Genomic DNA, 12093 nt, shown 5'->3' with positions numbered 1-12093 from the left:
TGTGTTTATAAGAATATTTACAAACTGGGAACAGTAGCACTGTGTTTTTGTGTTTTAAAATTTTTTATTTTATATTGGGGTATCACCAATGAACAATGTTGTAATAGTTTCTGGTAGACAGCAAAGGGATTCAGCCATACATATACATGTATCCATTCTTCCCCAAACTCCCTTCCCAACCAGGCTACCACATAACGTTGAGCAGAGTTCCTTGTGCTATACAGTACATCCTTGTTGGTTATCCATTTTAAATATAGCAGTGTGTACATGTCCATCCCAAACTCCCTAACCATCCCTTCACCCCACCCTCCCCACTGGTAACCATAAGCAGAACAGTAGCACTTTGTATCATGGGAGAAATAGGGCATAAGGAAGAAAATCCACCCTGTTCCAACTATATCCTTTTCCACCTGACACCATGAAATTAAGGTTTCTTTTTGACCTGATGCCATTTTAGGACATCCACTCCTGGCCCACCACTGGCTTTATCTCCACTCACGCTTGTCTTAACATACATAATTAGTATTGCAGGCAAATCTCAAGTATTGGTATCATTGCATAAGACAAGTAGGAACATATAAAACCAAATTCAATGTAGCTGTCATTTTTATTTTGAGAAATCACAGACATACCATGCCAGTTTTGCATCTATATAAATAAAGACTTGGACAGATGGTTCTTTAGCAGTCATTATTATTCATTAATTATTATTCATTCCTACATATAAAATACAAAGAAAATGAAATGTCTTGTATCTTTTCTTTAGTTTTGATGACGAGTGTTCCACAGATCCAAGTGCCAAGGTTACAGAAGGTTGAATTGATTTCTTTTCTTACTTTAAATTAGATTGTATTTAAAAAGAGAGTTTGTTCATTGCACTGATGAATACTGAGTTTTCCAGTATGCTATGCTAAGTCACTTCAGTCGTGTCCGACTCTTAGTGACCCCATGGACTGCAGCCTACCAGGCTCCTCCATCCACAGGATTTTCCAGGCAAGAGTACTGGAGTGGGGTGCCATTGGCTGATCTAAATTGGAGGAATACTGAGTCAGTTAACCAGTTAGTGTGATGAACTAGTTTGCTTTTTCTGAAACACTAGTAAGATACCATTAATAATTGTGGTGAAAAGTATGTAGTGTGACTATAAGTTTACAGTTACCATGATCCTGTGGGAAATATCCAGGAAATAAAGGTTTATCACATCTATACAGAGACTACAGCCCATGCTACTAGGATTTAATCATCTCTTTAAGAATGTATGCTTGCTTTGTATAACTAGGTTAGCCCTAGTAAAATATATTTAAAAGCTTTTAAAGCTAAAAATTAAACCTACATTTATTTGCTTAAATGAAATCCTGGCTAGGGTGGACCCCACTTTAATTCTGTCTCTGTTAAAACTGACTCATTATTTATGAGTTGAGTTTGGCCCTCTATTCTTTTAAAGCTCAAAGGATCAATGTGGCTCTAACAATGGGACAGCACTGAGGTAGGGGTATCACGTTTACTGTAAAGATGGCCTGAAAACTCCAACTACAGAGCTGGAGTTGGCCTTGGTTGTTTCAAGCCTGCACCCATTCAAGAAGTTACTCAAGAAATATATCCTCTCCACTTGAGAGTGGGAATAACATTCATTAAAAGATGAATCATAAAATGGAGGTAAGTTGCCAGAATCCCATAAACAGGTCATCGTCAGAGGATGATACATCACTGGTGTGTTTCCTGTATTATAGAATCATAGGCTGTCAGAGCCAGAACACTGGAGTGGGTTGCCATTTCCTTCTCCAATAGAAAGTAGCTAGTATAACCTTATTTTACAGCTGAAGAGACTGAGGTTCAGGGTAGGGAAGTGACTTGTCCAAGGTCATACTGCCAGTCAGAATATAGATCCCAAATCTCCTAAATCTGAATTCAACGTCATTGTTTTCTTCAACTTCACTGCAGTGAGTCGCGCTTAGATACAGGTATCCTGTGGTAATATTTAATATTGCACCTGTCCAGTTCATGCATTCATTCACATTCAACAGAGTCACTAAGCACTTTCTTTGGGCTGGACACTGTTCTAAGTTGTGGAGATACAGCTGCAAATGAGAGACAAAGTCTTCACCTCCTTCTAATTGGGAAGGGGATATAAACACAATAGGGCTTCCTCTGTGGTGGTGAAGAGTTGGACAGGACTGAGCGACTGAGTACAGTACATAAACACAATAATCCTAGATAGGAATAAGTACTTCCCATTTCACCTAGGATAAAAGCCAGGGTCTTTACAATGGCTTACAAGGCCACACATGGTCTGGATTTCACTCGCCCCTCCTGGCAACCTGTCTGACCACCTCTCTTTATGATCCCTCTTAATCACTCCACTCCAGCCACATGAACATTTATCTTCTTCAGATCTTTGCTGAAATATTATATTCGAAGTAAAAAATTCCCTGAACACTTTTCTTTAAAACTGAAACCCCAATGCCACCCCAGCACTCCCTGCTTTAATTTTATCCCTAGCATTTGTACCACCAGAAAACTTTTTTAAAAATTTGTTTATTGACTCTCTCCCTTCCCTAGAATGTTAGTTCCATGAGGGCAGGGATTTTTCTCTGTTCACTGTATTCCCACGTGTCTACAAAAGAAGCACAGAGTAGATCCTCAGTATATATTTGTGTAATTCATGAATGAATATGAAAAAAAAAATAATAAAGAAGAACCCAAGTGATATAGAATGACTAACTAGATTAGTTTGGTCCAAGAAATCTAGAAACATCAGATCTTAATAATGGGAAGGAAGTGACCACAAGAAGATCTGGAAGCAGAGGGTCCCACACACAGAGTTCAGTAAGTGCAAGGGACTCTAGATGGGATGAGCTTGGCATGTTAGAGGCATCTTCCCCAAGACCTGTGCCCAGAATTTGAGGATCTCACCTCTTTCAGTTTCTTCTGCTTGCCTAGTTTCTGCGATTCTCTGATGAAATTATTGAGGTTATTTTTGTGCCAAAATGTGTACATGTCTCAGAAATAACTATTTTTCAATATTGTGTTTTGATCACAGAAAGTCTTGAATGTCCATGTCTGGAGAATTTGAGCAGTCTTAAGGTAAATATTTTTCACTGGCTCCCCTCATTGTGAGCCAGTGGAACCCTGACAGAAATGAGGGAGTGCCTTAAAGTAAGGGTGTGGTGTACCTTGAGGGGGCCTCAGGAAGCACTCCCAGTTGGGGCCAACCCCTGGTTGAAGTTATTGTCCCCGAGTAAGTGCATAGAGTAAGCCCCTTAGCACCTGAGAACAATGGCACGCAAGGAGTAAGTCCCTGGAACTGGAGGGCCTGGTGGGGCAGTGAGGGAACAGATGCTTCGAAGAGGAAGGGGCACTGGCTGAGGGAAATGCTGGCTCCATCTGCTATGCAGGGTACCCTTCCTAGGCAGCTTTCCAAAAATCTGGCCCACTCCTTAGTGTGATCTCAGGAAATTCCCTCCACCTAAAGCCCTCTTAGGAAGTCTCTGAGGAGACTGAAACTACAGATCCTCCTAGATCCTCCTCTCTGTTTTGTATTACTTTTGATTTACTCTTGGTTCACTTTAACCATCCCCCAGCATGCGTGTACACACACATAAACACAAACCATCCCCCTTATCCTGTGTTATTTTCTTCACAGCACTTAGGTCACCATTTAGTCATTTATTCAACATTTATCAAGTGCCTACCATGTGCCAAAGGCTAGAGATTCAGAAGTAAACAAAGCTGTCAAATATTCCTGCCCTCATCCTCTGGCAGAGGATTCACTTGAGTATAAGCTTCATGACAGCAAGGGCTTGTCTTGTCAGAAGAACAGTTTTAGCACCATCAGAGTCAAATTTCAACTAAGTCAGGAGTGCCTCAACTCCTACCCCCATGAAGCTGATGGACAGCCCAGTGTGGGAACTGTTACACAGAGCAGAGTTTCTCAACCCTGGCTGCACCCTGGAATCAACTTTAACAACTGATGCCCAGCGTCCCATCCCCAGAGATTCGGATTCAGTTGGTCTGGGTTGCAGCCTGGGCCCCGGGTGATTTTGATGAACAGGCAGTGTTGAGAACCACTGAGTTAATGGACTTGTGTCTGGCCATTTAGTAGCATCTGCCCCTGCCCCTCCTTCTGTTGCAGGAAGGCGGACCCCTTCCAGGGCCTGAAACTGGGCTCTTGTCTAACACTTGGAAATGAATTGTCCGAGGAGACACATGTGCTAACAAAGCAATAGATTTTATTGGGAAAGGGCACCCGGGTGGAGAGCTGTAGGGTAAAGGAACCCAGGAGAACTGCTCTGCCACGTGGCTCACAGTCTTGGGTTTTATGGTGATGGGATTAGTTTCTGGGTGGTCTTTGGCCAAGCATTCTAATTCAGAGTCTTTCCTGGTGGCACACGCATAGCTCAGCCAAGATGGATGCTAGCAAGAGGGATTCTGGGAAGTGGACGGACACGCAGTTTCTGCTTTTAACTTTCCCCGAACTCTTCCTGTTGGTGGTGGCTTATTAGTTCCGTATTCCTTATCAGAATCTCCTGTCATAAAACAACTCATGCAAATGGTTACTATGGTGCCTGGCCAGGGTGGGTGGTTTCAATCAGTGTGCTTCCCCTAACACTTCCTTTAGATAAGAAATTCTCAACCTGACTTCATGCTAGAGTCACCTAGGCAACTTAGAAAAGAGAACAATGCTTACCCCAGCCTCAGGGATTCCTGTTCATTTGGGGCGGGGTCCAAGCATGCCTATTTGTAATATTTCTTCATTGGTTGTGTGTGCAGCCAACGTTGAGAACCAGTCCCTTAGATTGTTCTGTCCCAGTTTACCCCTTTATGTATCCTATCCTCAGTATCTTAATCCATAAACTGCCTCAAATCCAAAACTTTCATCATAATACTCTGCTGTCCATACCAGTGATAGGTGTTGGTGTGGAGAGCTTCTCATGCTTCTCTCGTCTTGCCTTCATTGATTTGCCCCATCCTTTTTAACCGCCCTCACCATGGCACACCTAGCCCAGCCACCTCCCCCAGCCTATTGCAGGCCCTTCTGGGACCCTGCTGCTTCTGCATTCCAGGGGCTGAGGAAGGTCCACAGAACAAAGCCAGCACATGAGCCACCATCTCCGCCCTGCCCCCTCCAGGCTGCTGCAACCTCACACTACCACTTTCTTTCTCCAGACCTCACAATGTTTAAGAATTATTTCAAAGAAGATTGGGGTAGTAAAATGGACCTCCCCTTGCCTCCTTCTTCCCTTAAGACCTCCACTATCATTATCTGTGCTCAGAGAAGGGTTGAAAATGTTTTATTTGTTCCAAGCTCCAGGAGGGGAAGGGCAGCATGGCTGACATTGTTTTGTGACCTGGGACACGTGAGCCCTTGAAATTATCCGCCGGGGGCAGCCCTTGTCTGAGTCTGGCCCTAACCCTGGGTGTCCTAATTAGCAAGAATTATGATAAGTCATGTCTAGGAATATCCAAAGTCCCAGAAGATAATTCTTTGAGACTGAGGGGCCCTGAGATTACTATGTACGATGCCACAATGGTTGTGCTCCCTTCAGGGTTTCTAGTGTTCACTGTCCATCAAAGGGCAGAGGCTTAAGCTAGTATTTCACCTTTGTCTTGGCAGTTTATCACCCTCTATCAATGCAGAAGTTACCTGACCAGCCAATATTCCTCAAACGATGGCACTTCAGGTACAACAAATTTATCATATTAGAATGAAGCTCTCAATTATGTCATTTTGAACATAGGAGTTTTGATCATTCACCCCCCCTTGCCCATCACATTGAATGGCTCTCGCCTTGCAGCACACCCACCCACCACCAATATGAGGACAAAAAAATATGACTTAGTATGTATGTGTGTGTGTGTATGTGAGTTGCTCAGTCGTGTCTGACTCTTTGTGACCCCATGGATTGTAGCACTCCAGGCTCCTTTGTCCATGGGATTCTCCAGGCAAGGATACTGGAGTGGGTTGCCATTTCCTTCTCCCTTAGGATGTATGTAGATTGCAATTTGCAGGTTATTATGCAGTTCTCTGGAGAAGGAAATGGCAACCCACTCCAGTGTTCTTGCCTGGAGAATCCCAGGGATGGGGGAGCCTGGTGGGCTGCCGTCTATGGGGTTGCATAGAGTCAGACAAGACTGAAGTGACTTAGCAGCAGCAGCAGCAGCATGCAGTTCTCTGACTTAAACCTCACAGTAAAGGGGTGACAGGTACTGGGAGTAACATTAATTAGGGAACAGCCATGTACCAGGCATTCTGCTAAGTGCTTTTCTCACATCCACCCTATGAAGCATCCTTTCCATTATATTGACAAGGTAACAGTCACTAAAGCTTATTATACCATGCTTCCTTGCAAGTCTTGAAGTTGTCCCTCAGAGAGGAGAAAATGGAGGCAAATGACCTGCCTGAAGTGGCACAGCCAGCAGGTGGTTGAGCCAGGGCTCAAACATCACAGGTCTTGAGGCTCTATCCCATATTCTTTTTCCTGCCAAACAGGGGCCACATCTCAGAACTAAGCAGTGACCAGGAACTGCCTGCAGAATTCAGTGATAAGTAGAAAAGATCCCATCTAGGTTTCCAAGTAGCATGTCCAGTCAAAAAGTAAAATCACATTCTTCTGTGACTTCAGTTTGTTGGGGACACCTCCTCCCAACCCCTACATTCTACACATTAGAGGAATTCACTAAGAAGCAGTTTAGATAACCTATTTTTGTTCTGATAAGGGCTTTTAGAGGAAGAAATGCAGAAATGGCTCACCCTGTCCTAAGGTGCTCAAAGTAGTAAAGCTCCCCACAGAGGACAGTTTACATGGAATTTGAAATTACAATGATACCTGCTTAGGAAAACCCACCAAAAAAGAGGGGACTTCTGGACCAACACAGGCTCATTACAGCTTATTTTTCACAAATAGGATTTTGGGGGAATCAAAATCAGTTCATGGTATGATGTGTCATTCCCTAGCCCTTGGCATGTGTCATGGTCATAAACATCCAGGTACATTTCTCTCTTCAGAGTGACCAGTACCAACCAAGTGAAGTCCATGGTGCTGCCCACAAAGCAGATCAAAGCAGCAGCAGGGTGTCTTGAAGGAGACCTGGAAATGGTGACCAGGCATCTACATTTTTAACAAGATCCGCAAATTGCAAAAACAAAGCTTTATTTTTCCCCTCAAGATTTTCAGAATGTGGCCTTGCAGTATATGCTTGAATTCTATAACTAAGTCTTTGTCTTACTTTTTCAGAAGAGATCTCTCCATTTAAGCCTTTACCTTTGCCTTTGCAAATTGTGGCTTTTTCCTTATTAATTTCTTGGTTGTTCTTATTTTGTTTAAACTATCAGCACATTCCAGTACTCCATTATTGATCTGAGGAGCTAAACTCCCTTTATTTGGGGTTAAATTTGCTATCGTCTACCTTAGTTTTAATCATAGATTCTTGAAGTTCCTAAGGTTATATTGCTAAAGAGAAAAACTGAGGATTTGCAAGAGGTCTAAGAGAACCATGTCTTTTACTAGAAATAAGAAGGTATGTGCTTTATTGCCCTGTGTCTTTTTATGACATCTTGTCACAATGCATCAGCAACAAAGATAAATGCTCATTTCTGTCTTTACAGATACAGCAATCATTTTGTTAACATAAACTATTAGATGCTTTAAGAGCCCTTTGCACAAGACAAGTGGTATAGAACAATGAGTCCAAATGGAGACTTTTATTGGCCACACAAGTCCTGTATAGCTCACACAACAAACAGATTACTTGGGTCAGACAACTGAAAATGTACCCAAACTGAGTGAGAAATGATAGCCTTTTGTAGTGCACAGCTGCTTTTGCCTGGACATTTTGAAATGGACACCAGTACTGTTGAGAGTTGAAAGTTACCTTCTTGTGTGGAATTAGCTCATCAGGCTACCCATGTGACCTTAGACAAGGCATCTGACCTGGGTTTCTCCTGCTTTCTTCCCAAGGCTGTCAGAAGGAGCAAAATACTCTTTGTGAAAACACTTTTAAAAACAAAAGCTATTATATAACTACTTATTTCTGAATCCTAAATGATCACTCCCTGGGGCCTGACAGCAATTGGAAAGCCTGATAACTGATCACATTTCTCTTTTGGTTGTCCACAGACTTTGAAAGCCCCATACTTCCTCTAGACAGGGTCTGAAATGATGAGGAAGATATCATCAACTTTCTCCAAAGTGTTTTCAAGATCTAACACCAGTGTTCTGAAACCTTCCTCACCCTCACCCCCTCACCAAGACAGAAAGTGAGACTGTAATACCCAATAACAATAAGCATGTTGACCTTCCTCAAAAAATAAATGGTTGTTAAAGCTGACATTGTGTCCTACACACTGATTCTTATAAATATTGAAAATAAGAGCAAAGAAAGCATAAAAAGGCAGTTGGAGAAAAGGAGGGTTTTGATAAATGCTTCTGACAAGCATTTTGGGATGAAAAGAGAAGCTTTGTGTCATATATAGATGCATCTAGCAGGCAGTGTGGGGTTGAAACTCTGCTCTTGAGGGCCCTGCAGCCTTGCTGGGAAGATGAGAACTAACTTCAAAGCAAAAGTGTGATACCAATAAAACAACATGTCATCACATCTTTCAGGCACCCTAGGTGTTCAAAGAAGGGAGTCATCGCTGTGGGCTGGAGTGGTCAGGATAAATTTGCTGGAGGAACTGGAATTCAGACAATCCTCAAAGGACCGTTAGGATTAGGGAGGCCTTGACAGCACCACGAAGGCTATCCCCTCAGGTCACACACCTGCATACACTGCTGCCATGCCTGAACAATTTAGCTCTGGCCCATAGGACATTCTACAATAATGGAAATGGTCTGTATCTGCTCAGTTTGGTACAGGAGGCACCAGCCCCACGTTGCTATTGTTACTAGCATGACTGAGGAACCCAGTCTTTCCATTTTATTTCAGTTTAAATAGCCACATGTAGCTGGTCGTTCCCTTATCAGACAGCACAAGTCTAATCGGTACAAGGCCTCAGGGACAGCAGCCAATTCCAATTAGGTTGAAGGATTCCCTGAAAGTTCATTTCCAAAGTCTATCCTCAAACAAAGACGTGTAGAGATCTAACTCCTCACGGGGGCTTTGAAGCCTCCAGGCATCCTCTTGGTCCCTTTAAGAGACGTGAACCACCAGTGTGGCCAGAGAGGAGCTCATGGTTTCCAGTCATATTTGTGCCACTGCACTTGTCAAAACTCAACTGATGGAGAAAGGATAAGCCCCATGGAGAACACCAAAGTCAGGGAATCACAAATAGAAAATTGGAACCTGCATCTGCCAACTGGCCTCAAGCAGTGCTTGGCTAGAAATGGCTTCCATGAGACAGAAACTCATGAAGAAGATCACTCACTGGTCATTCTCATACCCCAGCTTTATCCCAGAATTTAGGTCAGTGGAAGGTCTCAGCCTTATACTAATGCCCAAGGGAAATATTTCTATGAAAGTAAATTTCCTTTATGCTGTACCTATAGTCCAGAAATGTTATGTTAAGTGAAGTTTAGTAAATAGAATGGCAGGCAGTTCTGCCCAAATATCACATATACCTAAATTGTGCTGCCTTCATCTCATTTTCTGCCACTGAAGTTCATCGCACGCGGCAGCATAAGTTTTAAAGTTAGCTTTTAAAAATCCACAATAATGACAAGCACTGATCTTACATAAGCCTTTGTTTTTATTAAAAAGTAATACCAAAAAATAAATTTTTTTTTTTAGTAATAGCAATCCAGTTTGGAAATCAAAAGTTATAAAAGCTACAGAGAAAAGTTTCCCTCTCCTCTCCCAGCTGTTGGCCTGGTTCACCTCTCCCAAAGCAATTTCTATTACCGATGGGACCGGTATCCTTCTCAGAGATAGGCTTGGGATAACAAGTGTATTTTCATATGACTTTAGCAAGAAGTCTAATATCCTCCCTCAAAAAAGGCAGAAAACAGAGAGGAAGAGGGAGGTGAGAATGGAAGGAGGGAATGTGTGCATGCTATCTGACAGCTACTATGTCCTAATATCACTGCATTCGTAGTCTCAAATAAAGTCAGTCATTTTTTTAAATGCTCTTTTGTCTAATGAACTAAATGTCAAAAGGTGAGTACCATAATGGGAGGAAAGGTGCCTACCATAGCTCTTCAAAGTCTGTTGGCCAAAATACATTAAGAATGTATGAGTTGGTAACTACAGTCCTTAGAGATAGAACCATTTAAATATTTTTAAAAAATGAAAGCACTAAAAGTAACAATGCAGTGAAATAAAATGCAAATTAGAATAACCCAAATGTATCACAATATACCTTTCAGAGAAGAAAAAAGGAATAAAATGATAAAAATCCAGTGTTGCCCAGATGTAGGGAATTACATTTGAACTCTACAGTGGTGACAATCCTACAAATTTGATCTTTCTGAAAAGCAGTCTAACAATAAGATGAGTTATGGTTCCAGCTGTACTTTTGGATCTGGTAACTACATTTAGGTAAATTTGGTCCAAGGGAATAATATAAAGTGAAAAGAAAAATGTAAAAGACGAGTTGCCAGTCCAGGTTCGATGCACGATACTGGATGCTTGGGGCTAGTGCACTGGGACGACCCAGAGGGATGGTATGGGGAGGGAGGAGGGTTCAGGATGGGGAACACATGTATACCTGTGGCAGATTCATTTTGATATTTGGCATAACTAATACAATTATGTAAAGTTTAAAAATAAAATAAAATTTTAAAAATTAATAAATCTTTAAAGAAAAAAAAGACTATAAAAAATGTACATAGCATTACTATTAATTATGAAGAAAAATGAAAACAATCCTAGTGGGACACTGGTGTGGTGTATTATCAGGATAGAATGCTATACAGGCACTGAAAAATGACAAGGATAGTGAAAATATACACACAAAGAAATGCAGATATGAAATAAGTAAAACCAGCACACAAATAAGATGTGAGCACAAAATAAGGCCCTATTCGGGCCTCCCCACACAGGGTCCCCTCCCCTCTTGTGGTGTGGACGTGTTCCAAGGGGCCCAATCGGGCCTGCCAAGCAAGCAGGACGTGAACCGGAAGGGCCAGAAGGCGACCACAGACCCAAGGAGACCCCAGGGTTTCCTACAACCACCAGGGAAGGCTAGAGGAAAAAAAAAGATGTCACTCTGGCAACAATTACATAGTATACTTTATGATTTGGCAATCATATGATATACTAATAAAAATTCAAAGAACTTAAGAGATCTAAATAATCATGAAGGACTTTTTTTTTTTTTTTTTTTTTGCTGCTGTTAGCTGCTTGCTGACAAATGCCTTTCTCTCGAGGAAACATCATCACAACCATCTCCAAAATCAATTCTTATGCCAATTCTAAACCTAGCCTAGCCTAAGGTGGATAATACCAAATGCCTCAGTTTCTTATGAGGCGTAGAAAAACAAACCATTAGTTCAGATATTTTCGAACAACTTCTATAAAGATAGTAGGTCATCTTCAATCAACCCCATTTTCATTTCTAATTTTATTGATTTAATTTTTCTCCTTCTGTTTCTTGATGAGTCTGGCCAATGGTTTGTCAATTTTATTTATCCTTTCAATGAACCAGCTTTTGGCTTTGTTGATTTTTGCAATGGTCTCTTTTGTTTCTTTTGCATTTATTTCTGCCCTAATTTTTAAGATTTCTTTCCTTCTACTAACCCTGGGGTTCTTCATTTCTTCCTTTTCTAGTTGCTTTAGGTGTAGAGTTAGATTATTTGATTTTTTTTCTTGTTTCTTGAGGTATGCCTGTATTGCTATGAACTTTCCCGTTAGTACTGCTTTTACAGTGTCCCACAGGTTTTGGGTTGTTGTGTTTTCATTTTCATTCGTATCTATGCATATTTTGACTTCTTTTTCAATTTCTTCTGTGATTTGTTGGTTATTCAGCAGCGTTTTGTTCAGCCTCCATATGTTGGAATTTTTAATAGTTTTTCTCCTGTAATTGAGATCTAATCTTACTACATCGTGGTCAGAAAAGATGCTTGGAATGATTTCAATTTTTTTGAATTTGCCAAGGCTAGATTTATGGCCCAGGATGTGATCTATCCTGGAGAAGGTTCCGTGTGCACTTGAGAAAAA

Source organism: Bos indicus, chromosome X (genome assembly GCF_029378745.1).
Source record: "Bos indicus isolate NIAB-ARS_2022 breed Sahiwal x Tharparkar chromosome X, NIAB-ARS_B.indTharparkar_mat_pri_1.0, whole genome shotgun sequence".
Classification (NCBI taxonomy): Eukaryota; Metazoa; Chordata; class Mammalia; order Artiodactyla; family Bovidae; genus Bos; species Bos indicus.
Note: the sequence above shows the minus strand (reverse complement) of the source record.